Below are 25885 nucleotides of genomic sequence, written 5' to 3'. Positions count from 1 at the left end.
ATTTGTTACAGCAGTCACAGGAAGCTAATATAGCCTAAAACAATGTAAATTTATTCTTTTTACAGTCCTGGAAGTCAGAAGTCTCAAATCAATTTCCCTGAATTAAAAAGTCAAGGTGCTGGCAGGAGGACCCGTTATTTCCAGTAGCTCTGAGGGGAGAATCTATCTCCTTGCCTTTTTGGCTTCTGGTGACTGTGGTCCTTGGCTTCTGGCCCCTTCTTCCTTCTTCCCATGGCATCACTCCCATCTCTGTTTCCTCATCACACTGCTCTTTCCTCTAAATCTGCCTCATATTCCTCTTGCATTCCTCTTTTAGGAAATGTTATGATTACCCTGGTCCCACTCAGATCATCTTGGGTAATCATCTCAAGATTCTTAATCACATATGCAAAGTCTCTTTTGCCACATAAGGCACCATGACGGGGTTCTAGAGATTAGGATGTAAATATATTGGGGAGCCATTACTTAGTCTACCACATTACCTAACCACTGGATTTCAAGTGCCTATGAAACCTGATCTTCCTGTCATGAACTGAAGTGTTATCTGATCCATCAAACACTAATGTTGTGTGCAGCTGTACTCCCTCCTCAAGGAAAAAGATTAGGCTCAAGCTGGTTCTAAAGACACCAGATTTTCCACAAACATGTAGTTTATATTCTTAGTATTCCTACTTCTGATGTACTGCCATGTTCCCTCATCTCATCCATGACAATTTCTAGGGAATAAGAAAATTAAAGTTTTCAGATCATTCTGCATAACATGATGGCACCTTCCATTAATGGACTCCCTCAGCATTACAGTGCAACTCACAGTGGCTATGAAGGACAATGAGGCAGATACATTTATTGACAAGAACTTTGAGCAGTACGTATATTTATCCTCTGCTTAGAAAAAGACATGCCCAGATATGTAGATCAGTATGAATCCATGTTCAAGGGCGACCAATTTGGCTGTATGGTGAGGATCTTGGAAGCAACAAGAATGAGAAATTAGTGATGAGAAAGACTATAGAAGTTGGTGGTGGGGCAGATTTTTATTTTCCAGGATGGTCACACCAGTGTATTTCATCCCATACGTACTCTTTATAGCATGACATTCCCCCAATGAGAGATGAGGTCTGTAATCCCTCTCCTTGAGTTTGGCAGGTCTATGACCATGGCAGAAGCAATGTTATGTGACTTCTAAGACTGCCGTAAAAGGCCATACAGCTTTCTTCTACTCTTCTTGGGATGCTTACCTTTGGAATTCAGTAACTGTGCTGTGAGGAAACTAAGCACCCACATGGAAAAGCCACATGTAGATGCTCCAGCCCAATCCCAGCTGAAGATATAGCCAATAGCAGCATCAACCTTCAGATATGTGAGTGACCAAGCCTTTAGAATAATCCAGCCCCATCCTTCCAGCCACTCCTAGTGACACTAAGTACAGCAGAGATGTACAATCCCTGCAAGATTTGCCTAAATAGATTCATGAGCAACGCAAATGTTTTCTTCAGCCATTAAATTTAGGATGATTTGTTAAACAGCAATAGATAACTGACAAATCTCTCAGAATTGGTCTAAAGTATAAAATTATTTGTGTCTTTGTGAATGCTAACTACAAGTCAACCCACTACAGATGAGGCACTTAATAATCCGGAGGACAGGTAGAACTCTTCATGGATGTCAGTCAGACTCTTTCCCCAGCCACCTAGTACTTGCTGAATAGGCTTATGAACAGGTAGCAATGGTGGGAGGGGTGGACTTTCCCTCACCCAGATTCATCTGGCTACTTCTATTGCAGAGCAATTTAATTTGCCAATAGCAAAAGCCACCAATGACCTCTTTATAGAGTACCATAAATTAGTACCTAGTGGTGGGTTGGCCACCTTGGAAACCTTCCATCATAAGGAAGCAGAAATGATCCTAATGAAATAGAAATGTGTTCCGGATATGTATTGTCTTTCCAATTTGCCATATATGTGCCAGTACTACCATCCATAGACTTACTAAAAGCCTTGTTCACTCAACTACTGACCAAAGTACTAAATGCACAGAGAGAAAGGTAGGTGATGAATCAGTGCCTGTGGCAAACAATGATCTTGCCATGTATCCCAGCACACAAAAGCAATCAGTCTTATAAAACAGCAGAATGTCTTATTGAAGTAGACACTTATGGTGTCACCTGGGAAATAATACCGTGTTAGGGTGGAATGCTTTCCTGCAGGATGTGATACAGGTTCTGATCAAAAAATCAATAAGGGATCAAGATATAATAATAGTGGCAGATTTATGCTATAATCTGTAACAACAACAACAAAAGGAGAAAGTAGTTGAAAAAACAGTTTTGAAGACACTAGACATCAGGCAAGGAAGGACAGTGATCCCTGAGGAACAGGAAACAAATGAGGTGAACCCTATGATTACCCTCGTGTACTGGCTTAAGAGAGTTTCTAGGCTCTAGTGCAGGGAGGAGAAACCCAGATAGAACCAGATGGACTTCTGAGTTAAGGAGAAGGAACGAAAAGTCTAGAGAGGAAAAAGTGACAGAATTCACATGACAATATCAAAGAGAAGAGAGCCGTACATAGACAGGACCCCAGGGATTCACAAAGGTTATTCCTTCAATGTTGAGTAATGATTATCCTGTGTACGTGAGGAAGGTATCTTAGGAAAGGGAAAGAATTAGAAAAACAACAGTGCCTGACATCCACATTGGATGTGGTGCCCACAAACTAGATTGGAAGACCTCATAATCTACAGGGCACTGAGTAGAGTACTTGGAAGGTTTTTGTCTCAGTCATGAGAAAAAAATTAGCGCTAGACTAAGCACAGCTTAACAAATCCTAAAAGCAAGACCCAAAGGGATCAATGTGTTCAAGCAACTTCCCTGTGTTGAAGAATAAAACTCAAAAATATTTATAGAAATACAAAAGTATCCAACACCCATGGTGTGCCTTCCTGTGCTACAGAAGCTAGAAAGCTATAATAGACATTGCTCAGATCCTCTTACATCTAGGATCCTAGAGGCAATTTTTTAATTTGGTGTTTGTTTTGTGTTATATTTTTCCCAACCAAGTGTATTTTCATACAACTTGGAAGGCAGAAGTAAAGCAGAAGCAATTTTTCCTGAAGCTTTGGTTGATTTTAGAGATATGCATACCCGTTTTATTCTGCAGCCGCATTCCCATATCCAGGTAGGAGCCTTGTGGGTCTTGGAGCAGTGGCAATAGCATCAGAAGCTTCCTGATTCATTTAGCAGAGCTCATTGAAGTCAGCAGTTTCAGGGGGAGCCTCTCAATTTTTCACTTTCCTCATAGTGGCAGAGGTCGCAGCTCCCCTTACAGGTGAAAATGGTGGTATGATTCTGCAGATGTGGCCTAAATACCAATTCTCCAGTCCTTCCAACTTCTTATATAATACCTCTTCTAGATCAAAACAGCTGGAATTAATTCTATTTCTTGAAAATAAATCTTATGGGAATCTGTATTCGTTATCTATTGCTGTGTAACAAATCCCTTCCTCCCCAGTTTAGTGGCCTAAAATAACATATATTTATTATCTCATAATTTCTGTGGGCCAGGAATTCAGGAGAAGATTTCCTTGTTGCTTCTGGTTCAGGGACATTCATGTGGTTGCAGTCAAGATATCAGCTAGGGCTGCAATCACCTGAGGGCTGGACTGGGGCAGGAGGCTCCATATCCAAGATGGCTCACCAACAAGGTTATTGACAATATGCTTCAGAATCCTAACTTGTTATTAGCAGGAGGCCTCACTTCCTCACTGTCTGGGTCCCTCTACCAAGCTGCCTGTGTGTCCCTAAATTATAGCACCTGGCTTCCCCCCAGAGCAAGGAATCCAAGAGAGAGCCAAGAGGAAGCTGTGGCGTCCTTCGTGACCTTGTCTCCTAAGTTGCATACCATCACTTCTGCTTTATTTTGTTTGTTAGAAAGCAAATCCCAAGAGTCCAGCCCACACTCAGGGAGAGGGAATTTAGACTTCACTTCTTGAAGGGAGGTGTGTCAAAGAATGTGTGGACTTATTTTAAAAGGACACATAATTCTCCACAGGTGTGAGAGTATATGATTTTTGTCTGTAAATATCCATGGCGTTTTTTTGTAATATTTAACATTTATAAAATACCTCTCATCATTAATAATAATTCCAGCAACCCCAAGTTAGGCTCTCTCATCGCTTTTGGCAACTGGTCACATTTCTTTAATTTTTCTTCTATCATCCTAAGTTATCTTCTTCAAGGCAAGTTTTCATGAAGATTAATGTGCCTCTCCTTACTCAAACTAATGTAAAGATAAGATTTGTCCCTATAGTCACTATGGATACCATGATTTTTCATACTAAATAATTATCAGCAACCACAGACCTATTTTATTGATGAGGAAAAATAAAATTCTATAATTGTTTCAAGGCAGGAGACCCCAAGCGTAATTAAAATATAGGTAGATCACTTTTAAAGTGTCAGCATGGGAGATACCTGGTTGGCTCTGTTGGATGAGCATGTGAATCTTGATCTCGGGAGTTGTGAGTTCAAGTCCATGTTGGGTGTAGAGATTACTAAAAATAAATAAATATTAAATAAATAAACCTTTAAAAAATAAATAAAAGTGTCAGGGTAAGGGAGTAAGAAGACATTGAGTTATCTCACTGAATTCATTGAAGAGGTGAATTCAAATATTTATGAATAATTTTAACTCATTACATATTTTTTAAAAGAGCAGTGACATTATTTTTAAGGGAGTCCCACTGAAAAATAGAAGCCACCCTCGCAAAGCAGTATCATTTAGCAAGGTATTTCAGAAGTGTTTTGACAAAGTGAAAGAGACGTTCCTAATGAAGCTATGGCTATGTCACAAAATTAAGAAATTGTATGAACCATTCATATTTGTTTTAATGTCCCAAACCATAACTTTGAAATTTAAAGAAGTTATGTATGTTTATGTATGTATATTCCCTAAAACCTATCAGTAAAAGTGATACAGCACTTAGCACAGTGTCCAGCAAGAAGACTAGTTATAGGGGCGCCTGGGTGGCTCAGTGGGTTAAGCCTCTGCCTTCGGCTTAGGTCATGATCTCAGGGTCCTGGGATCAAGCCCCGCATCCGGCTCTCTGCTCGGCAGGGAGCCTGCTTCCCCCCCTCTCTCTGCCTGTCTCTCTGCCTGGTTGTAATCTCTCTCTGTCAAATAAATAAATAAAATCTAAAAAAAAAAAGAAGAAGAAGACTAGTTATAGATGTAGAGTTAGTGCCCACCATATTTCCTTGTATTAACTGATGGTTTCATGTAGCTAATGAGTGAGATCCAGTCACCTCAAGAAGAGTAGTATCAGCCTGGCTGGTAATCATTTCAAAGTTCATTAAAAATATTCCAGCTCGGGGCGCCTGGGTGGCTCAGTGGGTTAGGCCTCTGCTTTCGGCTCGTGTCATGATCCCGGAGTCCTGGGATCGAGTCCCGCATCCGGCTCTCTGCTCGGCGGGGAGCCTGCTTCTCCCCCCTCCCTCTCTCTCTGCCTGCCTCTCTGCCTACCTGTGATCTCTGTCTGTCAAATAAATAAATAAATAAATAAATAAAAATCCTAAAAAAAAAAAATATTCCAGCTCAGGGTGCCTGGGTAGCACAGTCGGTTGAGTGTCTGACTGTTGGTTTCGGCTCAGGTCTGATATCAGGGTCATGAGATCAAGCCCCATGTTGAGCCCCGAGTCAGGCTCCATACTCAGCATGGAGTCTATTTGTGTTTCTTTCTCCCTATCCCTTTGCCACTTCCCTCTGCACTTCCTCTCTCCAAAATTAATAAAATAAATATTTTTTAAAGATTTTATTTATTTATTTGTCAGAGAGAGAGAGTGAGAGAGCAGCAGGCAGAGGGAAAAGCTTCTTCCCTGCTGAGCAGGGAGCCCAATGCAGGGCTCAATTCCAGTACCCTGAGGTCATGGCCTGAGCTGAAGTCAGACACTTAACCAACTGAGCCACCCAGGCACCCAAAATAAATCTTAAAAAAAAAATCTTCCAGCTCATTTCACTTGACTTCACTTCTTTTCTTTTATGCCCCATTTGTTGAATTCATAACAATTTTCAAGACTAATATGCAGGATACCACAAGACACAGCTCATATCCCCACTGCCAACCTGTCAAATGAATGGAAAATATGAGAACATGAACGATAATAGTGAATGAAGTAAGGATCCTGAATTCTAAAGATAAATTCCCAGCCCAGGTATCATCAAATTCTTATTGCTGATTGTCTTTTAAAAGTGTTTTATGTTGGTCTGCCTGCACCTGGTGGGCTTCTGGTCAAGCTGTTCTCAACTCTTGTTTACTCTAACTACATGTATGTAGTTTCCATTTCAAAAACTAAGCTAAGTTGGCCTATAATGAAAAGCATTGAATGAGATATGAGTGGGTTTGACATGGCTTTAAAGGATAGAATTGACCTCAACAGATATATAGGAACAAGAGATGGCGTCTACTATAGACTATAGAAGGGTGAGGATAAGCGAACTGATGGAGACTAGAAAGTGCAAAGCATTTTCAGCACTTGAATACACTTTGATCCCAAATATAGAATGTTACCAGTTGTGAAAGGAGGTATATTAAAACACAATATGTAGGTACACACCTGCTAATTTGGAGAATGCATTAACCCTGACTTACATAAGCCACCCGCCAACCAAGAAAGGGAACACCCAAGGAATGAGTCATGGCCTTTCCTTGACTTTTTGGTTGTATTGGTCAAGTATATTGTTTAAGAAACACACACCCACACACACCCCAATAATAAAAAGTATTCATTTGCTTTTTTGACAAAAGAAGCTTGTCAGGACATAGATAGAAAATATGAGGAATCTCTTGTAATCATACGAATACCACTAATACCTGGAGAAGATACGAAGACCGCACCCACAATGTTCTCTCCAAAGGGCTTCTAGAATCCAGTCTTCCCAGTAGGATGAGGCAAAATGATACACTTAACCCTAACTATAGGGAAGCTTGGAAACAGTCTAGTGTTGAAGAACAGTTGTGACAGGAACTCCTCTTGTAGCATTAAGTAATGACTAGTCGCACAGTCCTCTAATTGTATGTATAGTCCTCAGAAAAATGAAAAATATGTTTTTAGGTCTGAGAAGCTTAATAAAGGATGTCTGTAATTCAGATTAGAATGTTTAGCTCACACGTACAAATACACATGTTGATATATTCAAAAACCATTTCTACACCTACTACTGTGTCTCTCTGCTAGGGGATAGAGAGAGAAAGTGGAATAAAAAAGAAGGATAAGACTGAATTCCTCCCTGTACAACTGTAGGAATCTACAGTTGTATAAGGGAAAAATAAGGGAAGAAGAAAACATGGGAGGAACGGTTCACATTGTCCTCCCTGTCGCTCTAATATATATTTTTTATTTTTATCAAACATGTATACTTGATTCTTTGAACGAGTATTTCTACAGGGTTTCCCCTACCTCCTTTCCCTTTCCACGTAATAAAGGTAGATGTATCCTTCTTCCAGAAGGGCTCATGAAAGAAGCAGCACAGATTTTTTTTTTTTAGTTTTTAATTTTAATTCCAGTATCATTAACATGCAATATTATATAAGTTTCAGGTGTACTATATAGTGAGTCAACAGTTCTATACATTACTTGTGTATATTACTCATGATAAATGTACTCTTAATCCCCCTCACTTATTTCATCCATCCCCCTACCCACCTCCACTCTGGTAACCATCAGTTTGTTCTCTATAGTTAAGAGTCTGTTTCTTGATTTGTCCCTCTCTGTCTTTTTTTCCTTCGCTCATTTGTTTTGTTTCTTAAATTCCATGTAAGAGTGAAATCATAAGGTATTTGTGTTTCTCTGGCTTATTTCACGTAGCATTATACTCTCTAGCTCCGTCCATGTTGTTGCAAATAGCAAGATTTCATTCCCTTTTATGGCTGATATATAGATATCTCACATCTTCTTTATCCATTTATCTATCAATGGGCACAGTTTGCTTCCATAATTTGGCTATTGTAAATAATGCTGCAATAAACATAGAGATGCATGTATCCCTTTGAATTAGAGTTTTTGCATTTTGGAGGTAAATACACACTAGTGCAATTACTGGATCTTAGGGTAGTTCTATTTTTAACTTTTTGAGGAATCTCCCTACTGTCCACTGCACCAAAAGTTGCATTCCCACCAATAGGAGGCAGCAAAATTTCTAACATAGAGTTGGTATGGAAAGAGATTATCTATTTACAGATTCCTAAATAGGAGGGTTTGCTTGGGAATCACCATCTGGTCTAGATTTCACTAACAGAAAGATAGATAAATAAATAAATAAATAGACATTAATTTACACCATACCAAACAGCAGAAGCTTTTTTTGTTTGCTGGACATCATCTGGAAGGCACTGATAATCAAATAGGCAGAAAATCCCCATGTGATAATCAAGAACTGGCTGCAAATGTATTGACATGTTTCCTACAGACGATTGTGATTTTTCCTGATTCTCCTGACTCACCTAAAAAGATCACAATTCAGGAAATAAATTAGCAGTCAATCTTAAGTTAATTGTCCATCAACTACCACCTGCCTTCTTCGCACCAAATACTGCACTAGGCACTTTGCAAACATCAATCCATTGTATTGTCCTAAAACTCTTCAAATTAGGTATACATGGGTCCATTTTATTACTCAAAAACTGAGGGTTGGGGGCGCCTGGATGGCTCAGTGGGTTAAAGCCTCTGCCTTCGGCTCAGGTCATGATCTCAGGGTCCTGGGATCGAGCCCCGCATCGGGCTCTCTACTGGGCAGGGACCCTGCCTCCCCTTCTCTCTCTGCCGGCCTCTCTGCCTACTTGTGATCTCTGTCTGTCAAATAAATAAATAAAATCTTTGAAAAAAACCTGAGAATTGGTCTTCTGGGAAATGATATAAGATTAGAACTTCTTCAAAGAACTTCTATCCTATTTCACCTAACAGAATGATCCAAAAATTTACTTGCAACCAGCAAACAAGGAAACATGTTTAAGCTAGTGCTACAAGCCTCAAAAATGGGTGTTGAAAGAAAGAAACAGAAGATTCTGGACTTGAGCTGTGGAATAAGTGGCTCAGCCCCTAACACCACCTCCACCATCCAGACATCGTAATGCATTTGAAAAACTCTCATTAATCTCAAGTCCGGAGAAAAGCAAACTGGATAATCACTCTCATCTTTCTCTCTCCTCCTCCTCCTCCTTTTTTTTTTCTTCCTCTTCCTTCTTTTCACAAAGCAGTAATGGAAACTAGAAAAGAAGAGGATAAAATAAGGCAAGTGAAGAGCAAATCTGTCTGTTTTTTTGTTGTTGTTGTTTTGTTTTTTTAAACAGAAGTGAAGATTTCAATTCTGTACATGGTATGGCCCATTGGAATGGTGGAGTGAAGCTTGGTATTCGACAAAATCTCCATGAGAGAACAAAGACACCACACACATACACGCATTTGCACTCCATGCTACATTTCCTCAAGCTATAAAGGAGTAAATAAGGAAGCAAGCCCCCAGCACCACATTATCCTTCAGAGGTGTAAGTGGTCTCAGTTACAGCAGAATTAAGTCAAGAAATCACTTACATTGTCTCACAGCCAATAGAATGTATGCCTGCACAGAACATGAAAGCATGAAAAAGAATACAATAACAACCATGAAAACTTAATCTGGACATTTTTAAAAAGAAAGAAGGAAAGAGTGAAAATCAAAAGAGAGAGACACATGGAAGAAGGAAACATTGAAGAAAAAGACAAGGGCTCAAACCAGAAGAAAATCGAATTCAAGGAAAGAAGGAAACTCCCTGAACTTGCATCACTGAATAAAAATGAATAAGAATATCAACTAAAGAAAGCAAGAGATCAAAAAAAAAGATCGAAATAAAAATAAAAAGAGGAATTGAAGGAGAAATGGAGGACTAAAATAATATCATAAAAAACAAATAAACATGTAAAGAAATAGTATTTACTTAAAAAACTGTGTTACTAAATGACATGGAGGACATTGGGAGATGGAGAGAAGAAGGAAGTTGGGGGAAATTGGAAGGAGAGGCGAAACATGAGAGACTATGGACTCTGAGAAACAACCTGGGGGTTTTGAAGGGGCGGGGGTGGGAGGTTGGGGGAACCAGGTGGTGGGTAATAGGGAGGGCACGTGTTGCATGGAGCACTGGGTGTTGTGCAAAAACAATGAATACTGTTACGCTGAAAAAATAAATAAATTAATTTAAAAAAAAAAAAACTGTGTTACTGAAATAGAGGAAAGCCCTGAGATAATCACAAGATATATTGATGGAAATGAAAAGAAGTGAACACAGAGAGAAACTGAGATGGAAGATAAAGTCAGTCAAATATAAGGATAATTGTTGGCTCTTATTTAGAGAATCAATAAAGAATCCATGAAAATGTATCACTCAGATCTCCTCCCTTGGGGAGTAGGACTTCTAACGCACTTTCCTCTGCTATAAATGTAGACAAAAACATATTTACAGTTGTTTTGCCTGTGACTTTGTTACCAATAGAATTAAATATGCTCATACGACATTCCAATTAATACAGTTTTGTGAAATATCTTCAAAGTTCATTACAAGTTCAAAATTATGGTAGGTTTTAGTCTGATCACTAGATTTGATTGTTTAATGTGTAATAAAGAAGCATATATATTTCTATATCACAAAATTTTTTAAGGTTTTATTTATATATTTGAGGGAGTTGTAGGGGGCAGGAATAAAGGGGGAGGGAGGGAAAGGGAGAAAGAACCTTGAGCAGACTCCTGGCTGAGCATGTAGCCCCACATGGCGCCCAGACTCACAACCCATGAGATCATGAGCTGAGCCAAAACCAAAAATTGGGTACTCAACCTTCTGAGGCACCCAGACACCCCACTATATCACAAAATTCTAAAAATATTTTGATTCTTGATTTTTAATATAATTGGCTTCCTTTTTAATCCTATGTATGATACTTTAACCTTTTAAAAAACATTATTCTGAAAAGGGGTCCATAGACATCACCAAACTGCCAAAGAGGTCTGTGACACAAAACAATAATAAGTACAAGGAAAAATAGTCCTAGATTTATAATCTTTTCCATCAAAAAATAAATGAAGAGGGTCCCCACTATATATTTAGCTGTGCAATGAAAGTAACCCCACCACCCCCTTTTCTAAATTCTCCAAAACTTTCATGTTGCAGTGATGCTTTGAAAGAGGAAATGACTTCATAGATAATCTGGAGTTTTTAGATGAAAAATCAGAGCCTCAGCTGGTATCTTGCCCAAACCTGTTTGATACTACTTCTGGAATTTGAACCCGAGGTGCTCCGTCCCTTTCATCAAAAAGCAGTATACACATCAAGTTGATTTTGTACTTGTGATTGACCTCACTAATGTTTCCTGTGGGTACTAATTTCAAATTATGTGGTTTACCCATTAAAGTTCTCAATTCATAAGAAATAAATGCCTGCATTCTTAGAAGCTACACATCAGAGGTGATTTCTCAAAAGAGTGAATTTAAAAAAAAAAAAAATTTTTTTCTCAAAATGCTAACTTTCCAAATGGATTTTCTTCCCCCCAATAGCTGTTAAGGAACATAAGGGACCAATGGGCTTTCAAGTTCACCACCAGCCCCAGGATCCCAAAAATCACACAGATAAGAGAAGACATCGTGATCCTTCCGTCTGAAATGTCTCTGCAGTACTTCACAGCTCAGAAATCTCCTCTTCATCTCTCAGGACCTTTTACTGCATCTGTCTTCAATGGCACCAGCTAGAAGTAGCTGCTTTCTGTCCCATTTCCATAACATGTAAGTTTTGTCCCTATTTTACATTTACTACCTACTATTTCAATCTGATTATATAATCAGGCTGTCTTCTCAACCACATTATGAACTTCTCAAAGTTAGGGCCAGAGTTATCAGTCCTTTCAGTGCCACAGGGATAATGTGGCTATGGAATCAACAAGACAGATACAAGGGAGAACGAAGTTTGATAGGGAAAGTAAGAGGTAGAGTCTGGAGTAACTCCTCAAGCCAAACTTCACCTGCCGTGACCTTTTCCTTCAAACGTATTCAGTTTTAATGCAGAAGGTGAAATGAGTAGGTTCCAGGGCCAAAGAATCTTACTAACTCTACTAAAATGATTTTTGTATGGAAAAAGAAGAACAACAAAGTACTTTAAGTTTTCTCTCCAACTGTGCCTTAATCCAGTCTAGCTTATCATACACTCTATAACCAACTCGAGTGCTCACAAGTGAAAACAAGTTCCCAGGTTTTCTCTTCTAGCAATTATCTTCCACCGTTTTGCTTTGCTTTCCCCACGTTTCTCCTTTGCTCCCACCATCTAGCCTATATCCATCTCAGTTTATCCCACTTAAACTGGAAATCACTGGGAGGGAATTCAGGTCCATTTTCGGGCTTCATAAGGCAGCTCTGAAAACTCAAATCCCAGATCCCAGTGATTTGGAGGAAAGCTGAAAAGGCAGCATTGTTCTTCTCCTACACAATAGGAGAGGCCAGGATGGATAGACTTACATGGAACATGGAGTGCCACCAGGGAGACCCCAAGAGTTTCCTGGTCTTTGTGTTAGGTATCATACATTCACCCAAGTAGACATGATTATCTCGCTTTTCAGTTGCAGAGGCAGGTACCTAGTGCAGGGACTCCCAGGAGACTTAAGGAACAAAACTCCCATGGTGGCTTCATTGGAGTACTACCTACACGCAAGCATTTGAGTACAAGTGGTTTGTTTGGAAAGTGAAGGTAACACAAGTAAGAAATGGGGATGTGATACAAAGAAGGGAAAGGTGCGTAGCCAGTTGCCACAATGGGAGCTAGAACTCACCTCCTCCCCCAGGGTGGAAACTCTTAGAAATGGTACAAAACATATGTCTCAGAATTACCCCAACTTCAAGGTGAAGGAGCTGGAGTATTTATACATAAAATCTCAAGAATCAATGATTGAGGACTATTCAAGTGAAAGGGCAGAGTGTTTATTCTTCTTCCCATTTCTAGCCTACCATATATGGGCAACATGTGTTTCCATGGTTGTAGTTGGGGTTAGGGGTGGAAGGAAGAGCCTTCGGGCAAAGAGGCAGATACTGGCAACCAGAAGTTCAGGAAAGGACACTGAATTCTCTAGGGACACAGTTAGGACCCTGACAGCATGCACTACACTTTGTCTACTAGGGGCTAAACTAATGCCCTTTTTCTCATAGAGGGAAATCCAGCCATTTTGTGCTAGTTCATTATTCAGACTATTACATGGATGGTAATGGGGGCAAACAACAGTCTTGGCCCTACACCGTATTATTCTGATCCCAAAACGAGCCAGAGAGTGGAGGGTAGCCAGAGTATACCTATACTGTCTGTCTTTATGAATTTGATTACTCTAGGTAACTCACATTAATTCAATTTTGTGACTGGCTTATTTCACTTAACATGATGCCTTCAAGGTTCATTCATGTTGCACCAGGTGTCAGGACTTCCTTCCTTTTTAAGGCTGAATATATACCACAGTTTATCTCTTCATCTATTAATGAACACATAGGCTGCTTCCGCCTCTTGGTTATCGTGAATAATGCTACTATAAACATGGGTGTACAAATATTTTTTCAAGTCTGCTTTCAAGTCTTTTGAGTGTATACCTAAAAGTGGAATTGCTGGATCCATAATTCTATTTTTAAATTTTGATGAACTGTCCTAGTGTTTTCTATAGCAGCTGTACCATTTTTTATTCCCACTAATGGCGCAAAAGTGTTTCAATATTTCCATACCCTCACAAACACTCTTAATTTCTGTTTGTTTTTCTGTAGTAGCCATCCTAATGGATGTGAGGTGGTATAGTCATCTTTTTTTTTTTTTAAGATTTTATTTATTCATTTGACAGACAGAGATCACAAGTAGGCAGAGGCAGGCAGAGAGAGAGAGGAAGAGAAGCAGGCTCCCCACCAAGCAGAGAGCCCGATGCGGGGCTCGATCCCAGGAACCTGGGATCATGACCTGAGCCGAAGGCAGCGGCTTTAACCCACTGAGTCACCCAGGCGCCCCTGGTATAGTCATCTTAAGCAGAAAAGGAAATATATCATTAAAAACTGTCTGAAACACTGGAGCAGCAAACTCTAGACCGGTCTTCCAGAATGATCCCCAGACCACCATAAACTAATTTACCAGGGGAGCTATTACATAGGTCACAACCACAAAAGAGGGACTCCAAAGGCTGCTATTGGAACTACTGAGTTCAATAATAAACTACCAGTATTGTTGTAGCAGTTGACTATGGCTGCAAACGTGAGACTTAACAAACAATCACAAATTTTCATTACCCTTACAATAGGTATTTATTTAGCCCATGAGCTATTGGTTGGCTGATGTAGGCTGTCTCTTTTAGGGGCAGCTTGACTGAGGCAGCTCTGCTCCATGTGTCTCTCATCCACCTCCTGACACCAGTGGGCTTACAGAGCATGTTCGTCTCATGGTGATGTCAGAAGAGTGAGTGGAACTTAAAGAAAAGTGCCAAAACTAAAAAACAGATGTTGAGGGGCCCTGGGTGGCTCAGTGTGTTTAACCTTCAGACTCTTGCTTTTGGCTCAGGTCATGGTCTCAGGGTCATGAGATCCAGCCCAGCGCTGGGCTCCACGCTCAGTGCAGAGTCTGCTCAAAGTTCTCTCTCCCTCTGTCCCCTCTCTCTCCCTTTGTCCATCCCCCCACGTGCACTCTCTCTCTCTCTCATTCTCAAATAAATACTAAAATCTTTTCTAAAAAGACAGATGTCAACAACAATGCAATGAAAAGCAGTAAATATCAGTATAGTACATTAACAAAAGGATTTATGTAATCAGCTTGAAACCCACCATAACACGTGCAAATACTGTGTCCAGAAAATACTCTTTGTTTTAAAAAACACAACTTTCAGACGAATTCTAGATATTGGTGAAGCTGATCACTATCTTTTAGAAACTTTGTAGCAGGGACTTTCCTCGGGCAGCATATTTCACATTTCCATTCACATTCCTTTTCGCACATTGACATTTTCACATGGGTATAAAAAACCAGATGCCAGCCTGTCTTCGAATGCAGCCAGTCGATCAACACAGGAATGTTCATCTCAGTAGCTAGATTATTCCGGGCAGGGGATGAATGACAGCGGAACACCTAATAGCAAGACAAAGCAACACACAAACACTGTGTTGTGTCTGGTAGTTAAGATCCAATAAGTGCCCTGAGTTTCAGAAATTTATCTTTAAGAAATTACAAATAGGATAGTTTCCAGAGAGAGCCCCTTCTTTACTGCATTTTCTCCCTGACCCAGTTTTGCAGACACCTGGTGGCATGACTTTCAGGGCATGGAGAAAACATATTACTTATAAATCTATTTTTTAATATATTTTTATGTAATTATTATTGCTCTGTTGTGAATGTTATAATTACGTTATTTTAAATCAGGCTTCAGGGAACACCAACGTTATTAGTTAACTGTGTAGAGTAAGGGCTATAAAATTCCAACTATATTTAACTTAAAAACAATTTGCCTTCAGACATATTAGTAAACTCTTTGTTAGTTAAAACAAGCAGAGACATCAACCGGATCTTTTATTTTTTTAAATTAATTAATTTATTTTTTTATAAACATATAATGCATTTTTATTCCCAGGGGTACAGGTCTGTGAATTGCCAGGATTACACACTTCACAGCACTCACCATAGCACACACCCTCCCCAGTGTCCATAACCCCACTCCCCCTCTCCCAACCCCCCTCCCCCCAGCAACCCTCAGTTTGTTTTGTGAGGTTAAGAGTCACTTATGGTTTGTCTCCCTCCCAATCCCATCTTGTTTCATTTATTCTTCTCCTATCCCCCTAACCCCCCATGTTGCATCTCTGCTTCCTCATATCAGGGAGATCATATGATAGTTGTCTTTCTCTGATTGACTTATTTCACTAAGCATGATACCCTCAAGTTCCATCCACATCGTCGCAAATGGCAAGATTTCATTTCTTTTGATGGCTGCATAGTATTCCATTGTGTATATATACCACATCTTCTTTATCCATTCATCTTCAACTGGATCTTTTAGAGTCTCGTCTCTCTCAACCATGAATTTTGCTTATGTAGTTCATCCTAAACAGAATTCCACATAAATGTCTCTTTGCCTAATTACAAGCTAACTAGTTTTAAGGACGGCTCAAAGTCTGCAGAAGTGTGTGTGTGTGTGTGTGTGTGTGTGTGTGTCTACACAGATGCACAGGGTGTTCTAGTCAAGGATTCAAAAACACAGATAACAGATATCCAAAGAAGCTAGCCCCAGTGAAGATACTTTTATGGAAAGCATTTAAAGAATCTCATGAAATGTGAGGGTAGGAATACAAAGTCCAGTCAAAACTGATACTGGGGAGTTGAAAGTTATCTGGAACAAAGTCTATACTCTACTTCTCAAGAGTCATGTGACCTACTCTTTGGTCCTGTCTCTCAATGAGATTATTTTTTATTTACCAGAACATGGTCATGAACTTCATAGCTTGACTTCTCAGCCCCAGTGACAACCACTGGCTAGGATGTCCCTCTTTGTCCCTTAGTTCCAGTTTCTGAGAGAGGGATTGTGATTAGGTCAACACTGTACCCTATGATAAGCCCCCTTTGGGTCCTCTAGAATAATCAGATCAGAGAAGACATGTCACAAGCACGGTCACTCAGGCATTGTGGGAGGGATGGGCAAAGACAGATACATGTAGAATGACATCTGTGTATATATATTTATTACTCGTATGGCATGTTACAGCTTCACAATGTTCCATTTTAAGATTTACTCGTTGTCTTAGTCAACATTCAACCAGACAACATACTTACATATTTATACTAGAGGGAAGTTAATCCAGGAAACTGATAACACGGGTGATGGGAGAGCTGACAGTAAGGAAGGGGGAGACAGGGAGGCAACCCAGAGATTAGTAACAGCAGAAAACTACAAGCAACCCAAGTCTTGAAAGACAAAAGGAGGAGGAGCTGGTGCTACTGGGATTTAAGGACCAGACTTCCCCCAACAGAAACTGGAAGCCAGATTAGCCTAACTACAGGGAGTTGAGGTGGCAAGAGGCTGGAGAGGCTGCTGAAGCAGAGAGGAGAGATGGACGCTGGCTTTTCCCTTCCTCCCACTTTTTACTCTTCTCCTGTATCTTCCACTGACCTGACCCTCCTGACCCTCCTGACATGGAAACCCACTCTAGGAGTCAGCTCCGGCTGCCATAAGAAAATGCCACAGACTGGGGTCAGCTTACACAGTGATGTATTTCTCAGAGTTCCGGGAGCTGGAAAGTCCAAGATCAAGGTGCTATAGCATGGTCTGTTTCTGGTGCGGATTCTCTTCCTGCATTCTTGCTGTGATCTCCTCACATAGAGGAGAGAGAGATCTCTCTCTTCCCCTTCTTCTAAGGCCACAGCCCTATTGGATTAGAGGCCCACACTTACGCTCTCATTTAACTTCAGTTACCGCCTAAGGAACCTATCTCCAGAGCCAGCCATCTTGGTGCTTGAGGAGCCCCAGTATATGCTTCTGGCAGGACTCTAGCTCAGGGCAGAGTGCTCTGGAAATGCAGCTTCTTGCCACCCCCACTCGACTGGGATACAGAAAGAACAAGAAACAGATCTTAGGACAGCAGGACAGGGGCCGGCACACTCTTTACAGTAAGTACTGCGAGGTGTGGACTGTCACTCCTACTTTACAAATTACGAAACAGGCAAGTTCAATAAACTTGTTTGAAGTCACAAGTTAGTAAATGACAGCAGCAGATTCTAACCTGGGCCTTCCGGTTCCGAACGCAGCTCATCGTAAGCCCTTCCCTTCCACTAAGCCCTCAATATATATTTCAACTACCCTGAGCTCACGTTTCTCTGAATTTTTATGCCACTTTTATTCTTTACCTTGCACTTCATCAGTGATTACGATCTTGTTTTATTTCCAGCATTTTTGTGAGGAATATTCCATTATTCTACATCCCTCCAAATGAACCAAAAGTACCTTAAAATCAGGGATCACATAGCTCTTCAGACAGCACCCCTGTCCAGGCATACAGTAAGTGCTCAATAACTACGTGACTGATTAATTTTCTCCCACAACATTTGCTGCAGTATCTTTGAGAACAGTTCTATTATTTCATGTTTATAAAATCCTTCATCTATTTTCCAAAATGACATAGTTCTCTACTCACTAAGAAAGATGTTCTGCAACTCAAGGAAATCATCTGTATAAATATTGTTTATTATTTTAGATTCAGTCCCATAGAATGGCTTATTGGTATGAATTGGGATCCTTAAACATTTTCCAATTTCTCTCTTAACTGAGTTCTCTGTCAAGGTCATCTTTTATCTTGTCCATTATTCATCCTTATTGTGAAATTGCCATCCTTTTCTGTCACAGTTGTCCTGCAAATATCCAGCTTGGTCACTATCGATCAGCAATATGTCATACCATTCTTTGCAGATAAAACTTAGCAGAGAAGTCATAAATGTCTTTGCAAAAGCTCTTGAAGGAAAATAATGAAGATTCCTCTCATTGTCACCATCTATGCTATGAAATATGCAATGTATTTTGAAATCACTCAGAATATTATAAGCATAATGAGGTATCAAACAAGACCAAATTTTATGGGAGTTGGAGTTGCATTAAAATATCAAAACCAGGGGCGCCTGGGTGGCTCAGTGGTTTAAGCCGCTGCCTTCGGCTCAGGTCATGATCTCAGAGTCCTGGGATCGAGTCCCACGTCAGGCTCTCTGCTCTGAAGGGAGCCTGCTTCCCTCTCACTCTCTCTGCCTGCCTCTCTGCCTATTTGTGATCTCTCTCTGTCAAATAAATAAATAAAATCTTAAAAAAAAAAATATCAAAACCATGCTACCTTTCACTTTACCCTACCTCGATTGCCAGTTCTCATACCTCATTGTAACTAGTAAAATTTTTTCCTCAGGTGTCTAACTCCCCAATCACGAGCGCCTGTTTCTCCACCGTACTTCGTCTGGCAGCACAGCGTAAGCCCCTTTGAGAACACCAGTGCAATACCCCCACCACTTTCTCCCCATCCACGACCACAAACCCCACTCCTTCCTGTCTTGACGGCCTTTCTTGTCCAAAACGTTCTTTTTCTGCATCTTTATTCAAGCTGCTGAACATTCTGGGAGAAAATAAAATAATCTGGCTAAATGATCTCTGTGCTTTTGTCTTTTGGTGGTGGAGGGACTTGTTTTATCTTTGGTTTTTGTTCTGGGGGATGTGGGTTATACCTTCTCCTAAGTTTTAGGGAAAGTTGATGGTTCTTGTCTAACCCAAACTGTATTTAATATTAAGGATTTTTTTAAATGATTTAATTATTATTTGAGAGAGAGCATGAGCAGGGGGAGGGGCCAGGGAGAGAGAGAATCTCAAGCAGACTCCCCACTGAGCGTGGAGCCTCATGTGGGGCTCAAACCCATGACCCTGAGTTCACAACTTGAATTGAAATTAAGAGTCAGATGCCCAACTGATTGAGTCATCCTGGCACCCCCCAAATTTTTTTTAAAGATTTTATTTATTTGACAGAGATCACAAGTAGGCAGAGAGGCAGGCAGAGAGGTTGGGGGGAAGCAGGCTCCCTGCTGAGCAGAAAGCCCGATTCGGGGCTTGATCCCAGGATCCTGAGACCATGACCTGAGCCAAAGGCAGAGGCTTAACCCACTGAGCCACCCAGGCGCCCTAAGCCCCAGAATTTTTTAATTAAAAAAAATTAACTTACGGGGTGCCTGGGTGGCTCAGTGGGTTAAAGCCTCTGCCTTCAGCTCAGGTCATGATCCCAGGGTCCTGGGATCGAGCCCCGCATTGGGCTCTCTGCTCAGCGGGGAGCCTGCTTCCTCCTCTCTCTCTCTGCCTGCCTCTCTGCCTGCTTGTGATCTCTGTCTGTCAAATAAATAAATAAAATCTTTTTTAAAAAATTAACTTAGGGGCGCCTGGGTGGCTCAGTGGATTAAGCCGCTGCCTTCGGCTCAGGTCATGATCTCAAGGTCCTGGGATCGAGCCCCGCATTGGGCTCTCTGCTCCGCGGGGAGCCTGCTTCCTCCTCTCTCTCTGCCTCTCTCTCTGCCTGCGTCTCTACCTACTTGTGATCTCTCTCTGTCAAATAAATAAATAAAATCTTTAAAAAAAATTAACTTACATTGGAGTTTAAAGATTCAAATAACATGAAAAGACAAAGAGGACAAAGTAAGTCTCCCTCCCACCCCTGACTCTAGGTCCTCTGGTTTTCCTCCCTAGAGCAACCAGGGCTTTCATTTTTCTGTCTCCTTTTACAGAATCAGATGATACTAGCCCAAGTAGGCTGGGTTATGTGGCAGTAGCAAGTTTAACCCAGCATCTCAGTGGCTAGACACAACAAGGGTTTTTGATTTTGCGTCAAACTACGTGTTTAAGCTATATCACCTTGTGACGCAGCCACCCCAGCAGGTGCCTTCCAGGAAGAGGGAGCTGGAAGCTTGCACAGGGGCTCTTCTCTCCTGCTCAGACTCACCCTGGCCAGGGCTAATCACACGGTCCACTTCACTGCAAAAAGCAATCTTCTGTGTGCCCAGAAAGCAGAAGAAAGCCAGCATTTGGTAAACACTAATAATCTCTGTTGCGTATGTACTTACATGTGCTTTTTACACAAATAGGAGCACAAACTAGACACTCTTTTCTATTCTTGGCTTTGCTCTTTTTTTTTTCACTTACAGCGTATGTTGCATATGATATTTTCCTGTGTATGGCTGTACTGTAACTTTTTACCTAGTATTTAGGTTGTTTCTCATCTTTTGTCACTATAAACAGTAGCTTTAACCAATATCCTTGTTAAGAGTAATATTAATAATAACTGGCAGGCATAGAGACCTTACTATGGGCAAAGCACTGTTCAAAGCCGATTGCATGGTTTATTTAATACTCTCAGCAACCTTTAATACTCTCACATAGCAACCGTATGTGAGACATGACAGATTGACAGGGGCCCCATTTACAGGGACAGAACCTGACCTTAAACCCAGGCAGTTGGCCCCAGAGCCTGTCAAATTCACATAGGTATTTGCATCTTTAAGCACAAATTTCTGGAGTATAAATTTCTGTAAGTGAACTTTGCGGATTATAACATGCTCACATTTTAAATTCTGCCAGGTATTTCCAGAAGTACTAGATAGCTTTGGTAGACCCTTTCAATTCCACCCCGTTCTGAGGTTAACCCTTTCCATCCTGGGTTCTACAAGCTTCTTACAGATGCAACCTGACAGCAGGTCAGGTTTTCTTGGCCTTCTCAGCACTCCTGCCCAGGAAACCCAGAACCACGGGGAGGGTTAGTGGCTTTACCCTTGACCAATGAGAGCCAACTGATAAAAGCTCCTCTCTTGTTTCCCCAGGTAGAAACTTCTGGGATGCATTTCTGACAGCCCCTCAGAAGATTTCACAAAACGCAGGGGCAGTCTTCTAAGCCAGCAACCAGCTGAACAGCATATCTTTGCACTGGTTCTCCTTCCTCAATTTTCACTCTCCTGCCGTGTCCTGAGATCACTGCCCAAATAGAGTATCTGCTACAAGGCACTTGTCTGAACTCTGCTTTCGCGTTAAGTGCACTAAGCGCAGCACACCACCCAGATCTGAGCTGGGCCCCCTCCATTCTCCGCCCCCGCCGGAGCTTCACAGCAGAGCACTTTTCAGGGTGTGGCCAGTGGTCAGAGGGAGGGGCTTTTCCCAGAGGACAGCCCCTCCCACAATCTAACCCAAGAATGGGGACAAAGTAGCCTTGCCTTGATTTGAGACGTCTCTGAAGGGGAAAGAGCGTCAGAGATTTCCACAGGATCTGCCGAACCCTTAGTTATAACTGCACCCCAAACTGAACTACCTCTGCTCGCGCGTGCCCTCCTTACTCCCTCACTGGTGGTGTTCTCGAGAACACCCCCCAGTAAACCCCCTGCATTTCAGTACCCACCTCAGAGTACATTTCCGAGGAAACTTATCTAAGACACTAAACCCAGACCACTGGATCTGTTTTTGGTAGCCCTAGAAAACAGGAACATAAGATGGGATTTGGCAACTGGATCGATCACAGACAGCAAGAAGACCCCACTGCAATGCCTGAGACACTGAGTTGTGAAAGACCGAGATTTGGGCAAAAGCCAAGCGTTGGAATATGTGGTAGCTATGGTATTTAATGGTGGTAATGATTGTAGTGGTGGCTTGACAGTTTTTGGAGGACCTGAACAAGTGGGTTGCACAGGGATATTATGGAGATCTCTAGTAGTGAACCTTTAAGTATCGTGGGAGATATTAGACATTGCATTTTTCTCTCCACTGTGGTATGACTTCTGATTCACTATGTTGGCTGAGCTGGGAGGGCGCGACAGTTTCAAAGGCTTCTAGAATGACTGCTCTATCAGCACAGCAAGTGACCCATTACCTCTAATGAAGGGACCCATCTTACGGCCAAAGTGGTGTGTCAGTGGGCACGTGAGCACTAGATATACTGGTTTTCTCACATACCTCTTGACTCCAAAGCGTCTAGCTTATTAGATGCTTGAATAAACTTTTATAGGCTAAAGTTTAAGTAACTCTCCAATTCAGGGACAACATTCTGGGAAGGGGGGTGGGGGAGAGCACAGTCCCCAAAATGTAGTGAAAGTTTTAAATCAGTGATCTATAAATGGCATTATCTTCCCCCATAGTTGGAATACATAGATCCAGAAAATAAGAAGTGAGATTAATCTCTTTCACCATCATTATCAGTGACACAGTTTCAGATTCAGTGCTTTCCTTCTCTGAAACTCTAGATTTTGCCAGATTAAGTTCTCATTCTCAGGAGAACCCTTCTACCAGAGAACACAGTAAGAATTTCACTGAACTAGAAATTCTGACTACCAACCCTTCTCTCTTTATTTAAAGATTTTATTTATTTATTTATGAGCTCGCGCACACGAGATAAAGAGAGAGAATGAACCCAACCAGGGAGGAGCAGCAAAAGAAGCAGACTCCCTGCTCGGGGGGAGCTCTATCCCAGGACCCCAGGATCATGACCTAATTCGAACGCAGATGCTTAACAGACTGAGCCACCCAGGTGCCTCCCCACCTGTCTCTTTGGGCTCCTCATGCCAGTGGACCAAGTCAAAGAAAGAAGATGCTCTATTGTTAGAGAAAATAAACCCTGATTACCATGAGAAGCTAGGCAGGATTATGTTTATAACTCAAACGATTCATGAGGGCGTCTTTTGGTGTCTCCATGCCTAGAAATAATGATGAACAGGTGATTGTAGCAATCGTAGTGCTCAGTGGCTGATCATGGCTCAGACCTCTCAGCGTGAAGACCTGAGTCACCTCCATCCTCTAAGCCAGTCAAGCAAACTGCGTTAGCTGGAGATCTACAAATGGCCAAAAAACACACAAAAAGATGCTCAACATCACCAGTCATGAGGGAGATTCAAATCAAAGCCACAGTGAGATGCTGCTCACCTATTAAAATATTTAAAAATGGAAAATAACAAGTGTTGGCAAAGGATATGGAGAAATTTGAAACTTGTGCATTGCTGATAGGAATATTTATTTATTTATTTATTTTAAAGATTTTTATTTATTTATTTGAGAGAGAGAGATAGCAAGAGAGAACATGACGAGGGAGGAGAGGGAGAAGCTGTCTTCCCATGAGCAGGGAGCCTGACACTGGGCTCGATCCCAGAAGCTGGGATCGTGACCCGAGCCGAAGGCAGACAGACGCTTAACCAACTGAGCCACCCAGGCACCCTGCTGACAGGAATTTTAAATTGTGCAGCCACTGTGGAAAATGGTATGATGGTTTCTCAAAAGTTAAACAGAATTACCATATGACCTAGCAATTCTATTCCCAGATATATAAATGAGAGAATCGAAAGCAGGCACTCACACAGATTTTTCCACACCAGTGTTAACAGTAGCATTGTGCACAACAGCTGAAAGGTAGAAACAAGTCAAATGTTCACTAACAGATGAATGAGTAAACACAATGGTGTATGTGTTTATTTTATATATTTATATCAGATGTCTATATATATTATAATGGAATATTAAATATACTGGAACATATTCCATTAATAAATAATGGAATATTATTCAGCCTTAAAAAGGAATGAAATTCTGATACATGCTATAACACGAATGAACCCACAAAGGATTATGCTAAGTGAAATAAGCCAGACACACAGGACAAATATCCTATGATTTCGCTTATAGGCGGTACTTAAAATAGGCACATTCATAGAGATGGAAATGATAATAGAGGTTATCAGGAGCTAGGAACATGAGGAAATGGGGAGTTATTATTTTAATGGATAGGAAGTTTCTGTTGGGGATGATGAAAAGGTTCTGGACATGGATAGCAGCGGTGGTTGCACAACACTGTGAATATACTCAGTGCCACCAAATTTGCACTTCAAAATAGTTAAAATGGTGACTTTTATGTTATGAGCATTTTACCACAATAAAAAAAAAAGTTTTAAAAAGTAATACACCTAGATAAAAAATTCTAGTCTATGGATGTTTTATCTACGTGTTACCGAGGATTCAATTAGGTAGGAAGTTAGACCAAAGAAAAACAACTGAAGTTTTCCGTTTTTGTTCAATATTGAGTGGCATAGTTTTCTGGAAAAGCAGTTAGAATATAGATAAAAGGATTCCACTTATCTTGTTTATCCCTTCATGTGAACATACTCTGGGCTATTAGAATAAGTAATTGTGCAGTTACAGTAGGAAGAGATAGTAACACTGAACCAGTGTGTATTTCATACTCACTAATCCCGCTGTGGAAATTACACTTGCCTAATAAATATTTATTTTACCAGTTTTACACATTTTAGGGCACAGGCAGTCTTCCAAGAAATTTCCATGGGTAGTTAGTTCTCTTCTGTATTCATATCCCATATAGTAAATTCATAGTCTAAGTGCATAATTATATTTCCTAGGAATACCCTTAGAGGTTGATAAAAATGATAAATTAGCTACTGGTGCAAGATCTGCCACTTTTATTTTGTGTAATTCCACAGGCAATTCCAGAGACAAAACCCTGCCATATAACCTGCAATCGAAAATGTAACAGTAGAAAATACAAACGTAGCCATAAATTGGTGCAGAAAACGTGAAACTAGATGAAGTGGAAAAACTGAGAAGCAATATAAAAAGCATGTTTTTGTTTTTATTACTTCCCTGAAATAGTCATAGGGACATAATCATTGCTTTATGAAAGTTATTGTTTCTGTATTTAGAAGTAGGGTCTGGAATTTTGACTATTATTTCCCCATGATCATATAAACCTTCCCAAAATGCTGATGTGGTTAATATTTCACTAATGTAATACTTACTTCTCTTACAGTTATGATTCAAATACATCACTTATTCTAGCATCTTGCTTTATCTTCTTATTCTGTACATTTTACTTTAAAATTACTTTTCTGCGATTATATGATCTTTTCTTTTGAATTTACCTTTTACACAAAATACATGGAATACAAAATTAAAGTATTACAGATGAATTCTCTACACAAGAGCTTAAAGGTAAAACATATTTGACTGATAGTCATAAGGCTCTGAATGCTCAAGGTTAGGAAACCTGTTCTACACGGAGTTTCGTGCTGCCCAAGAGTGAGCTATTTATCCTCAAGTCTGTTGATGTCAGTTGTACTGATTATTATAATTTTATAATTCAAATATTACATAAAATGAGAAATACAAGTGCAAGGAAATTAGGCTCTGATTCTGTGAAAATTAAGTCAAATGCTTAAAAGGTGAGCTGCTAGGGGTGCCTGGGTGGCTCAGTCTGCTAAGTGTCTGATTCTTGGTTTTGACTCAGGGCATGATCTCAGGGTCATGAGATCAAGTCCCAGGTGGGGCTTGGCA

This window comes from Meles meles, chromosome 3, assembly GCF_922984935.1.
Source record: "Meles meles chromosome 3, mMelMel3.1 paternal haplotype, whole genome shotgun sequence".
In the NCBI taxonomy this organism is placed as follows: Eukaryota; Metazoa; Chordata; class Mammalia; order Carnivora; family Mustelidae; genus Meles; species Meles meles.
This window is presented reverse-complemented; position numbering follows the sequence as displayed.